Raw genomic sequence first — 19,919 nt, forward strand, 5'->3', positions numbered from 1 at the left:
CTTCCATTTTTCTGTTTCTTGGTTTAAAAAGAGCTGTAAATAAGTCCATGGGCCTATTTGGTTATCAACTTTACTCACTTTCAAAAGATCTGACCATATAATGTTTTGTTAACCTACCTTAGATATTTGCCATGTCTACATTTATTTTCCTTTGGTGTACTGAAATGTATTTCTTTCTCTTAAGCATAAATTAGCAAAAGATCAAGAATTAGGATATGTAGCCTCTCCTTTCTTTTTTTTTCTTTTTTAAAGATTTTATTTATTTATTCATGAGAATACACAGAGAGGAGAGAGAGAGAGAGAGAGAGAGAGAGAGAGGCAGAGACACAAGCAGGCTCCTTGCAGGGAGCCTGACGTGGGACTGGATCCGGGGCAGCCCGCCTCTCCTTTCATCTCTTAATCCCCCATGTATATCCTAGTGCATTAAGATAATGCTTCTGGGAACGTGTTACAGGTTTCTACAATGTTTGTGAGTGCTGGTGAGTGAGGATAGGTTTGGCTACAATTTCTGTGAGTCTGGAGTTCCTATGAATTTGGAAAAATAAGTTAGGATTAAAAATTATAAGAGAGGGGTGCCTGGGTGGCTCAGCGATTGGGTGTCCATGCCTGTGGCTCGGGTCATGGTCCCAGAGTCCTGGAATCAGAGTCCCACATCAGGCTCCCTGTGTGGAGCCTGCTTCTCCCTCTGCCTATGTCTCTGCCGTTTCTGTGTCTCTCATGAATAAATAAATAAAATCTTTAAAATATATGTAAGAGAATGTTCATGAAGTATATTTAATTCATATGACTGAAAAAAGATGGAGAGACTGGGAGCAACATTTTTTAAACTAAATAATATTTGATTTAACCTGATGTGTGGAAAGAGAAAGGACAGCCCCACATCCTTAGGGAATCTCAGACCATCGCTCCTTGTAGTAAGACTACACGTAACCTGTCTTTTTTCTGTTTTTGCCTGAATTGTCTGGAGGCTCAAAATAATTCTTAATGCTCAGTTACAGTGACTGTATTAATTTTTAAGTTTTTAAATCGTTGTCCTGATTTTTCTTTCTATTTTATCATATATATATATATACATACACACACACAATACAATATCCCCCGAGGGGATATATATATACTATATATATATATAGTTTGTATGAGAGATAAATGTGAGTGTATAGAAATATACATTTCTCTCTTATAAAGTCATCTATAGGGGCACCTGGGTGGCTCAGTGGTTGTGTGTCTGCTTTTGGCTCAGATTGTGATCCTGGGGTCCTAGGATTCAGTCCTGCATTGGGCTCCCTACAGGGAGCCTGCTTCTCCCTCTGCCTGTGTCTCTGCCTCTCTCTTTGTGTCTCTTGTGAATAAATAAATAAAATATAAAGTAATCTATAATTTTTTTAAGAAGTGAGATATAAATACATGGTAAAGGACACATGAGGTGTGCAGGAAGGTTCTTTTTCTGTCCATAATATTTAGTTGAACATTTTCCTTTATATCAAGGGAGGACTTAAGCTCATTATGAACAGGGAATATAGAAAAAGGACACAAAACAAAAAGCAAATTAAAAAATAGGTCTTAAGAGGGTCGATTATGGTTCAGCAGGAATAGTCTTTCAATTCTCCTTTCTAATACTGGGGGTTTTACTCAGATTGCAAAAATGCGGTTCAGATGTAGTGACTCAGAGACTCAACATCTGTTAGCAGAAAGTAAGAGGGTTGTGATCACAATCTAAGTTTCAGAGCCTGGGTGGTGGGCCTGACATCTGAGAAAATGGCCAGGGCCAGTCAGCCCCCAGTTTCCTGATCCCCCCTCCCCTCACACTCCCGTCTCAGACCCAAGTCCTCATGCTGCCCAGCCAGGCTTGTCAAAAAGAAAGTTCACTGAAGCCCTCAACCTTTCTGAACTCTGCCAATCAGCCTTCCCATGGATGTTTCCTCTGGTCTCTGTTAAGGAGTGGAATCCAACACAACAAACACATTCACAGTAAATATCAGATCATCAAAGAACTCATTCCCTTCTAAGATCACATAGGAAACCCATTCCAGTCATCTTTTCCTATTGTTTCACTGCCCTGTGTTCTTTGGATTCAGGAGTGGAGATGTCAAGTTGGGGGGTCTACATTTCTTGCCCCCCACCCCCCTCATACTACAGCTCTGGGTGTTTGTTTATTTGTTTTTGTAGTTTCCAGGTGAAAAGGAGGATTTAAACTTCTCTGGCTAGAGTTAGCAAGAAGGATTGGAAACTAGATAAATTCCTATTTTCCCCCCAATACAAATAGAAAGACTGATAGAACACTTATGAGAGAAGAATTATATGTTTAGTTGCTTGGGAGGTTTTGTTCCAGAAGGAAATATTTAGAGATGTGGTCATTTATGGTATTTTCATGAACCCATCTGCCCACTATAAATGGGTTAGGTATGTTTGTTCGTCTCTATAGAGGGGTCTTGATGCTTTAGTAAAGAGTATTTGAGACATTCTAGCAAAATGGGTCTGGGGCAAGGATGGAGTTAGCTTTGGTCAGGTAATCCCTTTATATCAGACATGCAAAGCAGCATCTTTACAGAATGTTGGCTTGGCTGTGACCCATGTTTTATTCTGCAGTTCCTGAAAAGGCTTTATGTATCACTTTTTTTGTCCTTTCTCAAGTCATTTGAAAATAAATAAAAAGAGAATAATGTGATCAGGGCTCCAATTGTGTTTATTGCTTATGCATGGTGGTAGTAGTAGACATAGGGATGTTTGCTATTTTTTATACCTTATATGTCTGAAATATATCATAATAATTAAATGTTTTTTTTAAAAACCAAATAGAATACATGGTTTTGGGGAATTAGTCCTATGTGATCATATGATTCATTTACATAGATACTAATATGGTCTCAGTTTGGTCATTTCTATTTCTTCTGCTTTCTTAAGCAAACACGAGGAATTTTATGGATGTGAATAGTTGCTTTCCACTCTCTCTGACATATAGATGACTATATGTGTGCATTGCCCTTTGCTTAAATATCAGCAGCTTCCATCTCTGCTGGTTGGGATAGAAGTGAACACAAACAAGTTTGATCAATAAAGCATAGGTATTTGCATTGCTGAGTGTATTTACTTCAAAAGCTCAGAAAGTTGTATATTTAATTGGCAGTTCAAAAAGCCCAGACCAGACAGAGGATGGCAATTAGTATATTTTTATTTTTTATTTATTTTTTTTTCAATTAGTATATTTTTAAAAAGAATGTTTCAAACATGCAGAAAAATATTGTTTGGTTATAAATAAGATCGACAATTTATAACCACATGATGTAGTGGAAACCCCTTTCATAAATATTTGAATAGGGTGGTGCCAAAGCAGTAGAGTTGAGCATGGAACTTTTCCTTGTAGATCTGCGTTGAATGCTGGCAATAAACCGTATCGCTTGGCTGAGCAACTATCCATATCTCAATCCATTGGCACATATTCAATTCTTGTAGAGTTAAAAAAAAAAAAAAGGAAAAAGAAAAAGAAAAAGAACTGGTTCTTTGGTGGTGGGCAAGTTCCAGGAAAGAAAGCTGCATGCTAATCTCTTACTGGTAGACAGGACCACCCTGTATGGCCATGAGATTTTGCTCTGCCCAACTCCTAGGGACATCATTCACAAAGATTCCAGAATGAATGACACTCCCTATAGTTGTGCAATGCTCAGCCCTAGTGGTAATCATTTATCTGACAATTTGAAAATGGTTCCCTTGTGAAAGACAAAGGTCTACTGTGTGTCTTAAATACTTCACTATTAACTTGTAACTTGTACGGAGCAACTACTTAATAAATATTTATTTGGTAAAGAATGAGAGAAATGAAACTTAAAAAAATGCTTTATTGAGATGTAATTCATATATCATAAAATCCACCTATTTAAACAGCATGATGATTTTTAGTATATTTATAGAGTAGTGCAACTATCATCGCAATCAATTTTATTTTATTTTATTTATTTATTTATTTATTTTTTATCGCAATCAATTTTAAAACATTTTATCACTCTTCCCTCAAAACTCCACATCCATTAACAGTCATCCCTGTTCTTTCCTTCCCCGGTTGCTGGCAGGCACTAATCTACTTTCTATCCTGTTGATTACCTACTCCGGGACAGTTCATATAAATGGAATCATGCATGGTGTGGCCTTCTGTGATTGGCCTCTTAGCGTAATGTTTTCAAAGTTTATCCATATTTTAGCATGCATCAGTACTTCATTTCTTTTTATTGCCAAATTATATTCCATTATGTTGATATACCACATTTTAGTTATCCGTTCATCAGTTAATAGATATTTGGGTTATTTCTACCTTTGGCGATTATGAATAATGCTGCTACGAACATTCATGTACAGAGGGTTTGTGTGGACATGTATTTTTAGGGTGGATATCCATATCCACATATCCCTTCGATATGTAGAGTAGAACTGCTGGGGAGAAAGGTAATTTTTTGAAGTTTTTATTTTAATTCCAGTTAGTTAACATGCAGCATTATATTAGTTTCAGGTGTATAATATAGTGATTCAACAATTCTGTTCATCAATGCTCATGATGAGTGCATTGCTTAATCCCTATCACCCAACCTTAATCCCTATCACCCTCCCCAGAAAGGAAGGTAATTCTTAATTTAGAAATATCACCTTTACTAACTATCATGTTAAAAAGTCCTCTTATTGGGGTATCTGGGTGGCTCAGTTGGTTGGGTGTCTGTCTTCGGCTCAGGGCGTGATCCCAGTGTCCTGGGATCCAGCCCTGTATCAGGCTCCCTGCTCATCTGGGAGCCTGCTTCCCCTTCTCCTCCCGGCTTGTGCTCTCTTTCACTATCTCTGTCTCTGTCTCTCTCTCAATAAATAAATATAATCCTTAAAAAAAATAAAAGTCATCTTATTAATAGTGTGTATCTAGTTTAACTGGTATTTCTTGGTCCTGTACCAACCTTCCACCCCAACCCATGTTGTGAACTAGTAGGTGAACCACAGAAAATTGAATTGTACTAAATGTTTAGTCTCTTCAGACAGGGTCATACTTACATTGAATTCACTCTGATTTATTATTTTGCTACTGCACTTGGAACACAGACAGTATTCACTGAGAATTGGAACTCTAGAGTGGAAACAGAGGTTCCCTGTTTCCATTAGTCAACTCTCAAAGGAGGGATGGAGCCAATTTCAGATCATTCTAGGGCCTTTGCTTTCTTAGTTCTCTGCCATTTTTTCTTTTTTTTGGCCTTTTTGCTTTTCATTAGTGTCACTTACTGAGCTAAAAGACCTGAAACACAGATAATTCAGACAAAGTATTTATATAGTCTTTTGGAGAAAAGAACTTTTACTATGCATGTTATGGTTTTTATGTGCCCTGTAAATTGTGTTTATCCTGAAACTAGGAAGAAGTTGCAATCTACTTCTTTCAACCTGTATCTTAGTTTCTAGTATTGTGCAGTTAGAGGTATTATTGAAGATGGTAACAAAACAAAACAAAAAACCACACACATTATGAGAGACACATCATTTATGTGTGTAAATTTAATAGTATTTATTTTTTTAAAAAGGAGGTTGCTAAGTGAGAATAAGGATCACTAGGAAGATTTTTAAAATCTTAGACCATGTTTTTATCATTAAAAATAACTTTATACATAGGTGCTCTGGTTATGATTTTGTAAAGTGAATATGACCTTGGAGTTGAGATTTTAGGATTAATGGACTTGTCAAGAGTTTGATTTTTAATGAGCCTAAGCTATTTGAACTCTGCAGACATTAACAATTTTCTTGTGGCATGTATATTTGAGTAGAAGCTTATAAAGAGTAGGCAGTGAGAGGGATGCTGTTTGACTTTTAAGGAGAACATTGCTTCATTGGAGAGGAATAAAATATGGACTCCCCTTTATGCAAGGCAGTTTGCATTTCTATTGTCCAGATTTCTTAAAGTGATAAAGCATTAGCCTGACCAGGTTTCTTAAGAAGCCAATAAAGCATTAGCTCCACCGTATCCAATATTCCTCATTTATGGACTTGGACTCTTGGACTCCTTGGACTCTTTTCTACAGAATGAAATTGGTTGATTCATAGGCTGGCCTGAGGTTTTGAACAGAGAGCTTTGGGGAAATATTTAGGAAGTATTCCAGTAAGCTGTCAAGACTGTTGACAGGTGGCCAAGCCGAGGGAAAGAGTATTAGTAACAATAAGAGCTCACACTTACATAGCTCTTTTTTTATTATTATTTTTTATTTTTTAAAGATTTTATTAATTTACTCATGAGAGACAGAGAGAGAGAGAAAGAGAGGCAGAGACACAGGCAGAGGGAGAAGCAGGTTCCATGCAGGGAGCTCAACGTGAGACTCGATTGATCCCAGGTCTCTAGGATCACACCCTGGGCTGAAGGCAGCTCTAAACCACTGAGCCACCCAGGGATCCCCCTACTTACATAGCTCTTAATCATATGTCAGGCAGTTCCCTAAGTATGTGAGTATTAACTCAAATAATATCACAGCAATCCTATGAGGTCAGTCAATTTTTATCTTCAATTTAGAGGAGGGAGCTCAGACATAAATAAGTTAAGGATCTTGCTCGAGACCACACAGTCATGATTTGAATCCAGGTGGTCTATTTCCAGAGTTAGCACCCCTAAATAATAAGTGTTCTTGCACAGACTGGGAACATGGGGAAACTCTCATGCCTCTGGCCAGAGCTCTGGAAGAAGGAGGGAGTGCAGGGTTCAACCCCCTGCCAGAACTTTGCCAAAATGAACTGGTGAACTGAGGCATTGTCTCGGCCTTTCACTGCTTGGATAATTTCAGAAGGCAAAAGTAGCATAAATTACATGGCATTCTTTTGTGGCTAGAAAGGATTAGTATGGTACAGATCTTGCTTATCTTTAAGATATACCTGTTATTATTGTTTTTTTTTTTTTTTTTTAAGCAGAGAATGTGTGCTCTAGTATACAATATTGTCTTTTATTATGGCTGGTTTGCGGAAACTGGCAAAAGAATCAAATTAAAAGGAGTAAAAATTTGAAGATGAAAAAGCAAAATCACAAGACCACAGCCAAGTGAGAAGAATGCAACTTGTGTGCCTCTTTGATCTCTGGTGTGACCTTTAATCTCCAGTACTGAAAATTTACAGTCTAACTGTGGCATAAAGAAACAAAGAGGCACCACGTCTCCATCTCCATTTCTGCTTTTCAAAGTGGCAAGAATGTCAAATGAAGATAAATAAATCCTGTTAGCAGCTTCTGGAAGCATAGTATTCTTTGAAAGAGTGAGTCAAAACATGAGCTAGGGTTTATGACTCAGAGTGAACAAAGGTCTTCTTGAAAACAAAATGAGGTTTTAGAATTTTGAAGGAAGCTTTCTTGAAGAGTAAGCATAGCCCAAAATGGTTCTACCCTTGGGACTCACCTTAATTAGGGACAAAGACAAAGAATCAATTTATAAAATGGGTACTCATTGGTATATGAGAGGTGCATTCAGCCAATGGAATAGTTAGACTCCATTTCAGCAGCTGAAATCAGCTTGTTGAGGGCAGGCACAATGTATACATTAGCCACCTGTACACCCAAATTCATAGTAGGGTGCCTGTTACCTAATAACAAGAACAGCAGCAGAAATAACAACTACCGTTCCCTGACATTTTCCATGTATGCTCTGTTTTATCACCTTCATTTTATGAATGAATAAACTGAATCTTGGAGAGTTAAGTTAATTGCCAAATATCATACAAGTCATTTAACCACAAAGTCTGTTTTCGTAGCCACTGTAGCCCATGATGGCTGATCTTCCTTTGCATATTAACCAGCTCAGAGCATGAGACACAAGTGGATACCTTCTGGGTTTCTAGGAATAAATATCTCTATGGTGATAAAAAAAAAAAAAAAAAAAAAAAAAAATCCAGTAAGAAAAATCTCTTTCTACTTTGGGTTTCAAATGCAAGTGCAGGGATCTCTGGGTGGCGCAGCGGTTTGGCGCCTGCCTTTGGCCCAGGGCGCGATCCTGGAGACCTGGGATCGAATCCCACATCAGGCTCCTGGTGCATGGAGCCTGCTTCTCCCTCTGCCTATGTCTCTACCTCTCTCTCTCTCTCTGTGACTATCATAGATAAGTAAAAATTAAAAAAAAATAAAAAATAAAAAAATAAAAAAATAAAAAAATAAAAAAAAAAAAAAAAAAAAAAACAAATGCAAGTGCATCATCCAGGGTGCTGCTGTAGCCATCTTGTAGTCTTGAGACATAGGTCAAGAAAACAGGTGGGAAGTTGACTCAGAGTCCTGACATCAGGGAGCCCTGAGCAACACTGGGACCATCCATTTCTTGACTTGTCATGTGAAAGAACAAATCCCCTATTGTCCAAGCCATTTTTAGATGGGCGTTCTGTTATTTGTAGCCAGAACATCCAAACTGAAATAGAGAGTAATTTTGGAAAAACATCCTATGGGGAGTGATCATTAGAATTGTCCACTGAAGCCTGCAAAAGAACAGGAGTCCCCAAAAGAACAGGAAAATGCACTTTGGATGCCATTTCTGGAAAATGAAGTCTTTTAAACAAAAGTCCTAAGGGTCAAACACCCTGGCCCAGATCTCAGACCAGTTTGCTGCTAGGTAAGAGTTTCTGTTAGGTTGTAGTGTTGCAATGTGTTTCTTGAATGGCAACGGGCTCATTAGTAAATTTGAAGCATTTCCCTAGCCCTTTGATACACGCGAGGCAGAAGGAAGCATTTTCTTCCAGAACTGCTGCCCTTTGATTTGCTTCCTCCCACCTTCCCTGCATTTGCTGGTGTCTGCTGGCGGGGAGGCATGTTTCAGCCCAGTGATGGATGTGCTAACGAGAATCAGCCTGCTTTGCAGAGCTTTTCAACTGCAGCAAGTATGCATTCTGAAGGTCTGAATGACTCGTTGATTGAAACATGATTGGTTGTGGGATTTAAAAATGAGATTCAAAAGGTACATTACAATTATACTTTATTGTACTCTTTATTTTACTTTATTATACTCTTCTTTTTACTCATTTTATACTTTTTAAGTTTGTAAAATTATTTTAGAATTCAGTACCCAAAGCACCATGCAGTTCCTGGAGCTTTGTGTGTTATATATAATAAGTTCTTGATAAGAAAATTCTGATAAGAGAGAAAGAAAAAAAAAAGAAACATGCTGCATAGAGTCTCGTCCTAACTCTGCATTAATAACTGTCACCCAGGGAAAATTGATTTTTTTTTCAAATTTCCATATTTGACTAAATCATGTGTATAATCCTGTTCACGTAACCTTAGAGTTTAGGCACATATTCCCATGTCCTGTGTGGTGGCTCCTGAAGGGTGTGAGTCGTCCCTACACTGCTCTCAGAGAAAAATCCAGAAACATACAAATCTTACTAGAGGTATACTTTCAATGCAGTTTGGTTCTGGTGGTGGGATTCTGTGTGGAGATGCTGGATAAAATCCAGGATACCTATTTAAGTTCAAATTTCAGGTAGGCAAGAATTTTATTTTATTTTTTAGTATAAATATGTTGCAAATACTTATGGGGCATACTTATACTAAAATATATATTTATTATCTATTTGAAATTCAAATAAATTTAACTGGGAGTTCTATATTTGTATTTGCTAAATCAAGCAACCCTAACTCTGGTGGGAATAATTGATGGTAATGGCATTTGCCTAAGTTGCTCAAGAAAGGATAAAGGAAAAGCTACTGGAGGTTTCTGTAGGTTTGATAGATCTCATGTCCCATCAGGGGGCTGAGTAGGTTCAGCCAGAGGTGAGGGGAGTGAAGACAGATGCAAGCCCAAAATTGGAGGAGAAAAATGCCCTCCATCTTTCTTATTTTCTATTTACCCTTGAACTTCTCTTCTGCCCCTTTCCCTTTTATATCCTTAATTGGTTTTAACAAAAAATGAAAATGTTAACTTTTTTATTATAGGCTGCAGTTATGATACCATTTTATGGTCTTTATTCTGAATTTTGAAATGAGAGGTTTGGCCCTTATTCATTTTTCCCATTCTCCATGCTCACTGCCCCCTCCCTGATTAAATTGATTTCTCCTGGTGTGTACCCCAGATTGATTCCCCCCAATGTGCACTAGCTGTTTCTCAATAGAAGAATGGTTTCCAAATTTCTCAAACTCTTTCTAGATTTCCAGGCCTTTCCAGATTTTATTTATGTTCATCATTCAGTTGTTGTGTTCATTTGTACACTCTTTACCCACATGGCATGTCTTTAAGGAAGTAAAAAGTATGAGTCTTTACAAGACATGGAGGGACAACATGGTACTTGGGTTTTCACCCTGGTATATAGCCAGCTGCCTGTGGCCCTTCAGAAGTAGAATCAACATTGTGCACTGCTGGTTTGTTCCTGTTTGTCAAATGAGATCACCTAACACCTTCGGATTGGGCAACTGTACTTTCCCACAAAGGGAGAGAACTGTGGAGCTGAAGAAATCGGGGAGATGTCCCCCAGATGGTGAACATTTTAGGGCACAAGACCCTTATGCTGAAAGCAGCAAGAGATGAATGGGGAAAAATAACGTACTGATCATGACACACACATGGCATGAGGGATGGCTAAGGTGGGTGCATAATAATAAGGGATGCACCCCAATACTGGCAACTTGGGAGCAGCCACAAACCCTGGCTTTTTGGTTGTTTGTTCTGAGATGATCAGCAGGAGGGTTCTGGGATGCCCTCTGTATGGTGCTCTCTCCATGGTCCTGGTGTGATTTTTTTTTTTTTAAAGATTTTATTTATTTATTTATTTGAGAGAGAGAGAGAGAAAGAGAAAGCATGAGCAGGAGTAGAGGCAGAGGGAGAAGCAGACTCCCCACTGAGTGGGGAGCCAGACATGGAGCTTGATCCCGGGACTCCAGGATCATGACTTGAGCTGCAGGCAGATGCTTAACCCACTGAGCCACCCAGGTGTCCCCCACCTCCCTTTTTTTCCTAGTGTGATTTTTGGTACTCAGACATGCAATATGTGGAATTTAGCAAATGGAAGTCATCAGTCAATGCCAGTTCTAAAGGGGCTGTTTAAGCTTGTCACCTCTGCAGTCTGATTCAAAGGGTGAAAGGCTCTTCTCTTTTTGAGAAACTCTTATGTAACTGACTTGAAATTCCTGCTTCTAGAACCAAACTGAGTCCAAAATATTCCTTTGGATTAACTTTCTTCTATGTGCTAGGCACCAGGGATCCTGAGAAGAATGAATGGCCCCCATTGTATGGGAGATTAGAGATCATTCGTGCCAGGGTAGGAGCTCTTTGCCGCTGCCGGGTGGGAGATACTAAGGAATTCAGCAACAAGAGGGAGACTATTAATGTGAGTCAGGCTGTAGGCTTGGATGCTGTAAGAGCTGCTGTTGGTGCCATACCCAGGTCCCCTTGGTTGACTGGTGTGCCCACCCCTGAGCTGTTGTATTGGCTGCTAAGGCTCCTAGCTCTACTCCTTTATGGAAAATTGCTCCCTGCTGAAAGAAGCAGAAAATGCCTATGGGTTACACACCATCCCCTTGGGGTGCTGATAGCCAATACTTGCTTCTTTCGCACTCTTGAGTGTGAAAATCTGTCCCTCTTGCCTCAAAGGGTACAACGTGGTGCTGCTTTAGGAGTCCTGTGGGATCAGGCTGAGGATAGACTTTAGCTGGAACCATATTTTAACTTCTGCACCATGATGCTCCCCTCGCTTCTATATATAGGTGTCTACCAAGAACATCTTTCAATAAATCACTTGCACATGAATCCCTGTCGTGGGCTCTACTTCTGGGCAATCCCACCTGATAGTAGAGGATAGTAGAGTTGATGTTCTTCTGGTGTTGTGGGCTTTTATTTCTTTCTGATATGAGAGAGATACTAGATAAGGTAGTTGAGAAGATTGGTAAACATCTGATGTGGGGAGTGTGTGGTTGATGGGAAGGAGATGGCATTGATTGTCAACTGAGGTGAGAGATCATGACATTTTTGTGGCACCAATCTGTATTGGTATCATTTCCTTTAGCTCTCAAAGCACCCTATTCCCCCTTGTGACTCTTTTTTGGTTTGTTTGTTAAAACGGTTTTATTTTATTTATTTTTAAAAAAGATTTTATTTATTCATGAGACACACACACACACACACACACACACACAGAGAGAGAGAGAGAGAGAGGCAGAGACATAGGCAGAGGGAGAAGCAGGCTCTATGCAGGGAGCCTGATGTGGGACTTGATCCCGGGACCCCAGGATCATGTCCTGGGCTGAAGGCATGCACCAAACCGCTGAGCCACCCAGACGTCGCCCCCCTCCCCCTTGTGACTCTTATTGCAGTGGTAATCAAACAAAAAATTTAAGTAATTCATTGCTTAAGGTATGTCTCATCTGATGAAATGTACTCTAAGGATAAGGACCATCTCTGTATCCCTAGCTCCTGGCATAGTGTCTTATGCAAAGAATGTGCTCAGTTAAATATTTGTAGAACAAGTAAATGAATGTATAGTATAGGGAGCTGAGAATGAGGAAAACCCCAGTTCTACTTCTAGATCTGTGTGTGTGTGTGTGTGTGTGTGTGTGTGTGTTCAAGATCACACCTGGCTGTGTGATCTTGAACAAGTCATGTCAGCTCTCTGAGCCAAAATACGTTTTTTTTAAAGGATTTTATTTATTTATTCATAAGCGACACAGAGAGAGAGAGAGAGGGAGGGAGGCAGAGACACAGGCAGAGGGAGAAGCAGGCTCCACGCAGGGAGCCCGACGTGGGACTCGATCCCGGGTCTCCAGGATCACACCCTGGGCTGCAGGCAGCGCTAAACCGCTGCACCACCAGGGCTGCCCCAAAATATGTTTTTTTTTTTTTTTTTTTTAATTTTTATTTATTTATGATAGTCACACAGAGAGAGAGAGAGAGAGAGGCAGAGACACAGGCAGAGGGAGAAGCAGGCTCCATGCACCGGGAGCCCGACGTGGGATCCGATCCCGGGTCTCCAGGATCGCGCCCTGGGCCAAAGGCAGGCGCCAAACAGCTGCGCCACCCAGGGATCCCCCCAAAATATGTTTTTACTCATTTTAACATTGTATGAGTTCTGATTTCACAGCATATCAGCCAAACACTTTAATAATTCTTAACCTCAATAATATGTCTGGGCTTACTAAACTGTTCTTTCAGAACTTTTTTTAAATAGCTTATTTTTAGAGAAACTATTTTCCTTTGTGTTTCAGTAATTTATTGCTAAGTAACAAATAATTCCCACATTTAGTGGCTCAAACAATAATTTATCGTCTCAAAGTAAGTAGAAAAAGTAATAGTAGAAAATAGAATGGGGAACCACTGGTGGGTTTTGAGCCAGGTAGTGTGTGATTTGAAGTCATCAGTCCTTTCCCTCTGTATGAATTCTAGTTTGTTCTCTTGCCTTTAGTCATGTAGGTTTATATTTTCTAATTGTGAGACAGAAAAATTAATTTTATATGATCAGAGATAGGATGCTTCTTTGGGAAGCCTTTTATTTCATGTTTACAGATTGAGAATTTGTACTTTTTGTTCCCAAAGAGGTCATACAGAGAGGAGTAACAGCTTTGTCCTAATTGTTGATGTTGTATGCCCACCTTCCCTGACCTGGACCGAGGCTTACATGGATAGATAGCTCAAGGAAGATGGATGGATGATTGGACTGTAGGGAGAGAGACCGTGAAGGAGGGATCTTTCCCTTTTCAGCAGTGTATAAAGATGGGTTGCCTTTTTCTTTCCTTATGAATCACAAACTTGGAGTTCAGAAGTTGCGTGGTTAATTAATGCTACCTGGATTCCAACCTCTTAATTATCAAATATATTCTAGTTTGACAAAATAATTTGGGTTTCTGCTTATCTCCCAAAGACACAGGGAAAGCTAGAGAGATTTGGGGTATTACCAGCAGATAAGAGGCGTTATTTGCTGAATAAAGAGAGTAGCTAACAAAAGTGAACTTTGCCCTTTCAGTATGGGAATACTCAATAAGGCCTGAATCTTTTCTTTTGTGTTCTGGTTTTATGCAAACACAAATTACACTCTTGTTGACTTCACGGTAACCCATGAAACTGAAGAAGGGGAAATCTGAGTCCCATCGAAGGCAGTTTCACTAAACCTGCCTCTTCCACTTGTGATGGAAACTGAGAACACCTGTATTTTCTAACCGATTTTATGAAGGAAGAAATGTCCCCAGCAGTAATCGACTCAGGCACGTGATATGAACACACAAAGCTAAAAAGTAGGAAGGGAAGTAATCTAAGAGAGCATTCAGTTCTCCCTCATTGCACAAAAGAAGAAAGTAAGTAAGGCCCACAAGAGTCTGTTCCCACCTGCCATCGGTCTTCACTAATTGAGCCACATGGCATCATGGAAATAACAGGCTTTGTGGAGGTCTGGGTAGGAATCAGAGCTTGCCACTTGCCACTGCTGTGGTCTTGGGCAGATCATATTCTCTTCTCGAGCCTTCTCTCATCTGACCCTGCTTCAAGGGCTGGTTGAAAGTTACATGGCATAACATGAAAAGCCCTGGCACAGAGTAAATAGATGCTCAGTAAATAGTATTATGATTAGCTCCTTTTTGCTGCCAGTGACGATACAGAATAGAAACCCTCTCAACAAATACTCAGTATAACTATAAGATTTTATTTTATTTATTTATTTATTTATTTATTTATTTATTTATTTATTTATTTATTAAATTTATGATAGTCACAGAGAGAGAGAGAGAGAGGCAGAGACACAGGCAGAGGGAGAAGCAGGCTCCATGCACCGGGAGCCCGACATGGGACTCGATCTCGGGTCTCCAGGATCGCGCCCTGGGCCAAAGGCAGGCGCTAAACCGCTCTGCCACCCAGGGATCCCAACTATAAGATTTTAAAATGTCAACCAATAGTAAATTTATTTCAAGCAATGTTCTCTACACCAAAATTCCAATATAATTCAGGGTAACAAATACTTGTATATCAAGTGTTGTGTTAGGCACTATAGTTGACTCAAAAACTAAGTAAGAATAGGATATGTTGTCTGCTTTTAAGGAAATGAGAGTAGGCATGTGTACATGGAGCCATATTTCACTTGATCTTAGCCAAAAGGCTGAAAAGCAATAACAGCTGTGTTTCAGCAAGGACTGGGTAAATTCCATTAGAGAAGAGTGGACATTGGCCTCTAGATGCACAGAAAAGGCTTCTGGATGAGGGGCTCAGGGAAGTCTTCATAGAGAAAGACATTTCAGAGGCTTCTTGGAAGGTTGTAGAAAAGGGATTGGGGAACATTTCTATTGAAAAGAGCTTCTTAAGCACACACACAATTATAAAATATATTTCGATTTAATAACTATATAAATGAGAATAGAATATGCAAAGGGAAATACTTAAATTTAGTAATAGTAGCCATCACTTATGAAACAGTTGTTATATGCTAAGTTCTTCTTCTATATTCATTCTTTTGCTTATTATACAACCCTATGAGCTAGATTATTATTATTATCATCCCCACTTTACATATAAAGAAACTGAGGCATAAAGAGGTTAAGTGTATAGCCTAAAGGTCTCATGGCTGGTTTGTGGCAGAGCCACACTTGGACTCATGTCATTTGACTCCAGAGTCCATGCTCTGGTTTTGACATTTCTGATGAGTTTTTTGGCATTTTAAAACAAATTTGACTTTCTCTTTTTGTGCCCCCAGATCCACACTCTGGTTTCACCCTGTTCTGGGCCCCAGGAAGCTGGGTTCTCTTGGACTCTATCAGCCTGATCTCTTGACTTCTGGTTTCCAGTTGGAATGAGTAGAAAGGAAATTGGAGAGTGGGCCTTACATTTAGTGGGGCTGCTTTCCTTCTTTTTTTTTTTTTTTTTTTAGGATTTTATTTATTTATGCATGGGAGGAGAGAGAGAGAGAGAGAGAGAGAGAGAGAGAGAGAGAGAGAGGCAGAGACATAGGCAGAGGGAGAAGCAGGCTCCATGCAGGGAGCCCGACATGGGACTTGATCCTGGGTGCCCAGGATCATGCCCTGGGCTGAAGGCAGCACTAAACCGCTGAGCCACCCGGGCTGCCCCTGCCTTCCTTTGTTGAAGGAGAGGCTCCTGCTGGCCAGCCTCCCCTACGGTGACAGATCTCATGTCTCAGAGCCACCATCTCTCCTGTCCTTGTCCCTGGGAAGCTGTTGCTGACCCCAAGGTGCTCCACTGTCCCTTGTTGTTGTTAACATCAACATTCTTCATGAAGAGTGGTCTTACCAATTTACACTTCTACTAGTAGTGTGTGAAAGTTCTAGTTGCTCCACACACTTGTCAACTCTTGGTATTTTCTTTTTTAATTTAGCCATTCTAGTGAGTATAAAGTGGTATCTCATTGTGGTTTTATTATGCCTGACTCTGACAACTAAGGAAGTTGGATACCTTTTCATGTGTTTATCATTTGGCTATCTTTGGTGAACTGTCCAAGTCTTGTGCCCATTTTAAGTTGGGTTTCCTGCCTTTTTCTTATTTTTTAAAATTTTAATTCCAAGAGTTATCATATAGTGTTATATTAGTTTCAGGTATACAATATAGTGATTCAACAATTCTATACATTACTCAGTGCTCATCGTGATAAATGTACTCAATCTCCATCATTCATTTCACCCATCCATTTCACCCGCCTCCCCTCTGGTAACCAGTTTGTTCTCTATAGTTAAGAATCTGTTTGTTGGTTTGTCTCTCTTTTTTCTCCTTTCATTCATTTGTTTTGTTTCTTAAATTCCACATATGAGTGAAATTATATGGTATTTGTCTTCTCTGACTGACTTATTTTGCTTAGCATTATACCCTCTAGGTCCACCTATGTTGTTGCAAATGGCAAGACTTTTTAAAATATTGTTTTAAAGGTTTTATTTATTTATTCATAAAAGACACACAGAGAGAGAGGCAGAGACACAGGCAGAGGGAGAAGTAGGCTCCAAGCAGGGAGCCCATGTGGGACTCGATTTTGGGACTCTGGGGTCACACCCCGAGCCAAAGGCAGGCACTAAATCACTGAGCTACTCAGAGGTCCTGCAAATGGCAAGATTTCACTCTTTTTTATGACTGTATAATATTCCTGTGTGTGTGTGTGTGTGTATATACCACATTTTCTTTATCCATTCATCAATTGATGGGCATTTGAGATGCTTCTATAATCTGGCTATTGTAACTAATGCTGCAATAAACATAGGAGTGCATATCCTTTTGAATTTCTGTTTTCGTGTTCTTTGGATAAAAACCCAGTAATGCAATTACTGGATCATTAGGCAGTTCTATTTTTAACTTTTTTTGAGGAACCCCCATGCTGTTTTTCAGAGTGGCTGCACCAGTTTGCATTCCCATCAACAGCACATGAGGGTTCCTTTTTCTCCACATCCTCACCAACACTTGTTGCTTGTGTTTTTGTTTTTAGCCATTCTGACAGGTGTGAGGTGATATCTCATTGTGGGTTTGATTTGCATTTCCCTGATGATGAGTCATGTTGAGCATTTTTTCGTGTGTCTGTTGGCCATCTGCATGTCTTCTTTGGAGAAATGTCTGTTCATGTCTTCTACCCATTTTTTCCATTGGATTATTTGTGGGTTGTGTGTGTGTGTGTGTGTGTGTGTGTGTGTGTTGAGTTGTATAACTTCTTTATATATTTTGGAGACTGACCCTTTATCAGTATGTCATTTGCAAATATCTTTTCCCATTCTGTTGTCTCTTAGCTTTGTTGATTGTTTCCTTTGCTGTGTAGAAGCTTTTTATTTTGATGTACTTACTGTCTTTTCTTATTGATTTGTGAAAGTTAGTTATATATTATGGGTACAAGTCCTTTTCAAAGATATGTATTGCAAATGACTTCTTTCAGTCTGAGGCTTACCTTTTCATTCTTGTAATATCTTTTGATGAACAGATGTTCTTAATTTTAATATACCCTAATTTACAAGTTTTTATTCTTTATGCTTACAACTTTTTATTGTTTTTAAAGAAATGTTTGCTACTCCAATATAAGGATGTTTTCCTATGCTTTCTTCTAAAAGTTTTATGGTTTTATCTTTCACATTTGGATCTGTAATTCATCTGGGTTTGATTTGTGTGTGTGGTATGAGATTAAAATTCTGATACTTTTCTCATATGGATATCCAGTGGGCCCAAAACACTTTCCCTTGGTTTACTACAATGTCACCTTTTCATAAATCAAGTTAACTGTATATGTCAGTTCAAAAATATCCATTTTTGAATTCTATGTTCTACTCCATTGGTCAGCTTGTCTATCCTCATGCCAATATTGTACAATCTTGATTATTACAGCTTTATAACAAGTCTTGACATCTGGAAGTGGAAGTCGTTCAGCTTTGTTCTTCTTTAAGATTGCCTTAGTGATTCTTGGTACTTTGCATTTTCAGAAGTATTTTAGAATCAGTTTGTCAATTTCCACAAAGAAATGCTTGGATATTGATTACTATTGTGATGAATCTATACATTAATTCTGGAGAAATTAACATTTTAACATTGTTGAGTCTTTAATCCATGAATCCATCTTTCCATTTGTTTAGGTCTTCTTTATTTTTGCCCAATAATATTTTATAGTAACCAGCCTAGAGGTCTTGTACATTTTTTATTAGATTTATTCCCAAATGTTTGATGTGCATCAGTAAATGATATTGTTTTAAAATTTTGTTTTATGCGGGTTTTTTGTTGCTAATGTATAGCATTTATTCATTTTTGTATGTTGATCTTTTATCTTGTAAATTCACTAAAGTATGATAATTATAGAAGGCTTTTTGTAGATATCATTTACTAATTTAAGAAAGTGACTTTCTATTCCTAAGGTTTTGTTTAAAACCATGAGTGGGTGCAAACTTTTCATAAAATGCTTTTTCTGTATCTCTCAAGATGTCCACTTCTGTTTTGACTCAGCTCTAGATTCCAATACTATAGCCCTTTTCACAGATTTGGCTGTGCCCCCTATTTATAAAACTCCAGAAATAGAAAGCGGATAAATATGGACTTGAACCATGGAAGTGGCTATTAACCATGGAAGGAGGAGATGAATGTGAGAGACCTTGGTGCTTTATAATAGAAAATATTTTGTATTGCCACAAATGGGTTTAAATGAACTAGAACCAGGGATGCCTGGGTGGCTCTGTCAGTTAAGTGTCCAACTCTTGATTTCAGCTCAGGTCTTGATCTCAGGGTCATGAGTTCAGGCCCTGTGTTGGGCTCTACACTTGGTATGGAGCCTAGTTAAAAAATAATAATAAATCAGCTAGAATCAAATTTCTTAATTTTTAACACTCCTGCCTTTTTGATAAACATAAAAATCCCTCACACCTTTGTTTACTATTTGTATTATAGAAACAATAAGCAATTTCCTAAATGAAAAATTTATTTTTTTCCAAATGTAAAATTTAATGTGGATTATGCATTTTTTTTCAAATCATACACACAATAGTCCCCCTTTCCCAAAGTTTGAGATAGCCTCCCTAGAAGAATACTCTCCCTCTCTACTCCTAATTAAAAATTATTGAAATAGTGTCCATACATTACCACTACACTGAGGAGGTACTGATCAGCTGGTTGTACAATCTGTCTTTAATATGGCCTGAATGCCTTTTGATGGTTGGGGTAGAGAGAAGCATATGAAGACTCTAACTAACAATGGAGTTTTATTATTGAAAAGTGCAGAGCTGTCAATTCTGGCCCAAGTTGCAGATGGACCTTGAAGAATATACACTTGCAAGTTTCCAAATTTACCATTTCAGTTTGATATAATACAATTACTTCATTCTTTGAGCATTAGACTTGGGTTTAAATGAGCCCCAAAGCCCTCTTGTAGACATAAGACAATGCATAGAGTATAGCTTTGAGTTTCCTTTTCATTCTGAGAACTACTTTGTGTACTTTTTCTTTTTAAGATTGTATTTATTCGAGAGAGAGAGAGAGAGAGAGAGAGAGAGAGAGATAGCATGAGCAGAGGGAGGGGAAGGG

At 38.8% G+C, this 19,919-nt stretch overlaps 1 protein-coding gene across 1 annotated transcript in view; it reads left to right on the top strand.

Annotated features, from left to right (window-relative positions):
• SHROOM3 (shroom family member 3) overlaps nt 1-19,919 on the top strand; it is a 325,226-nt gene that overhangs the window by 41,086 nt on the left and 264,221 nt on the right. The gene's annotated exons all lie outside the window — the stretch shown is intronic.

This window comes from Canis aureus, chromosome 33 (assembly GCF_053574225.1).
Source record: "Canis aureus isolate CA01 chromosome 33, VMU_Caureus_v.1.0, whole genome shotgun sequence".
In the NCBI taxonomy this organism is placed as follows: Eukaryota; Metazoa; Chordata; class Mammalia; order Carnivora; family Canidae; genus Canis; species Canis aureus.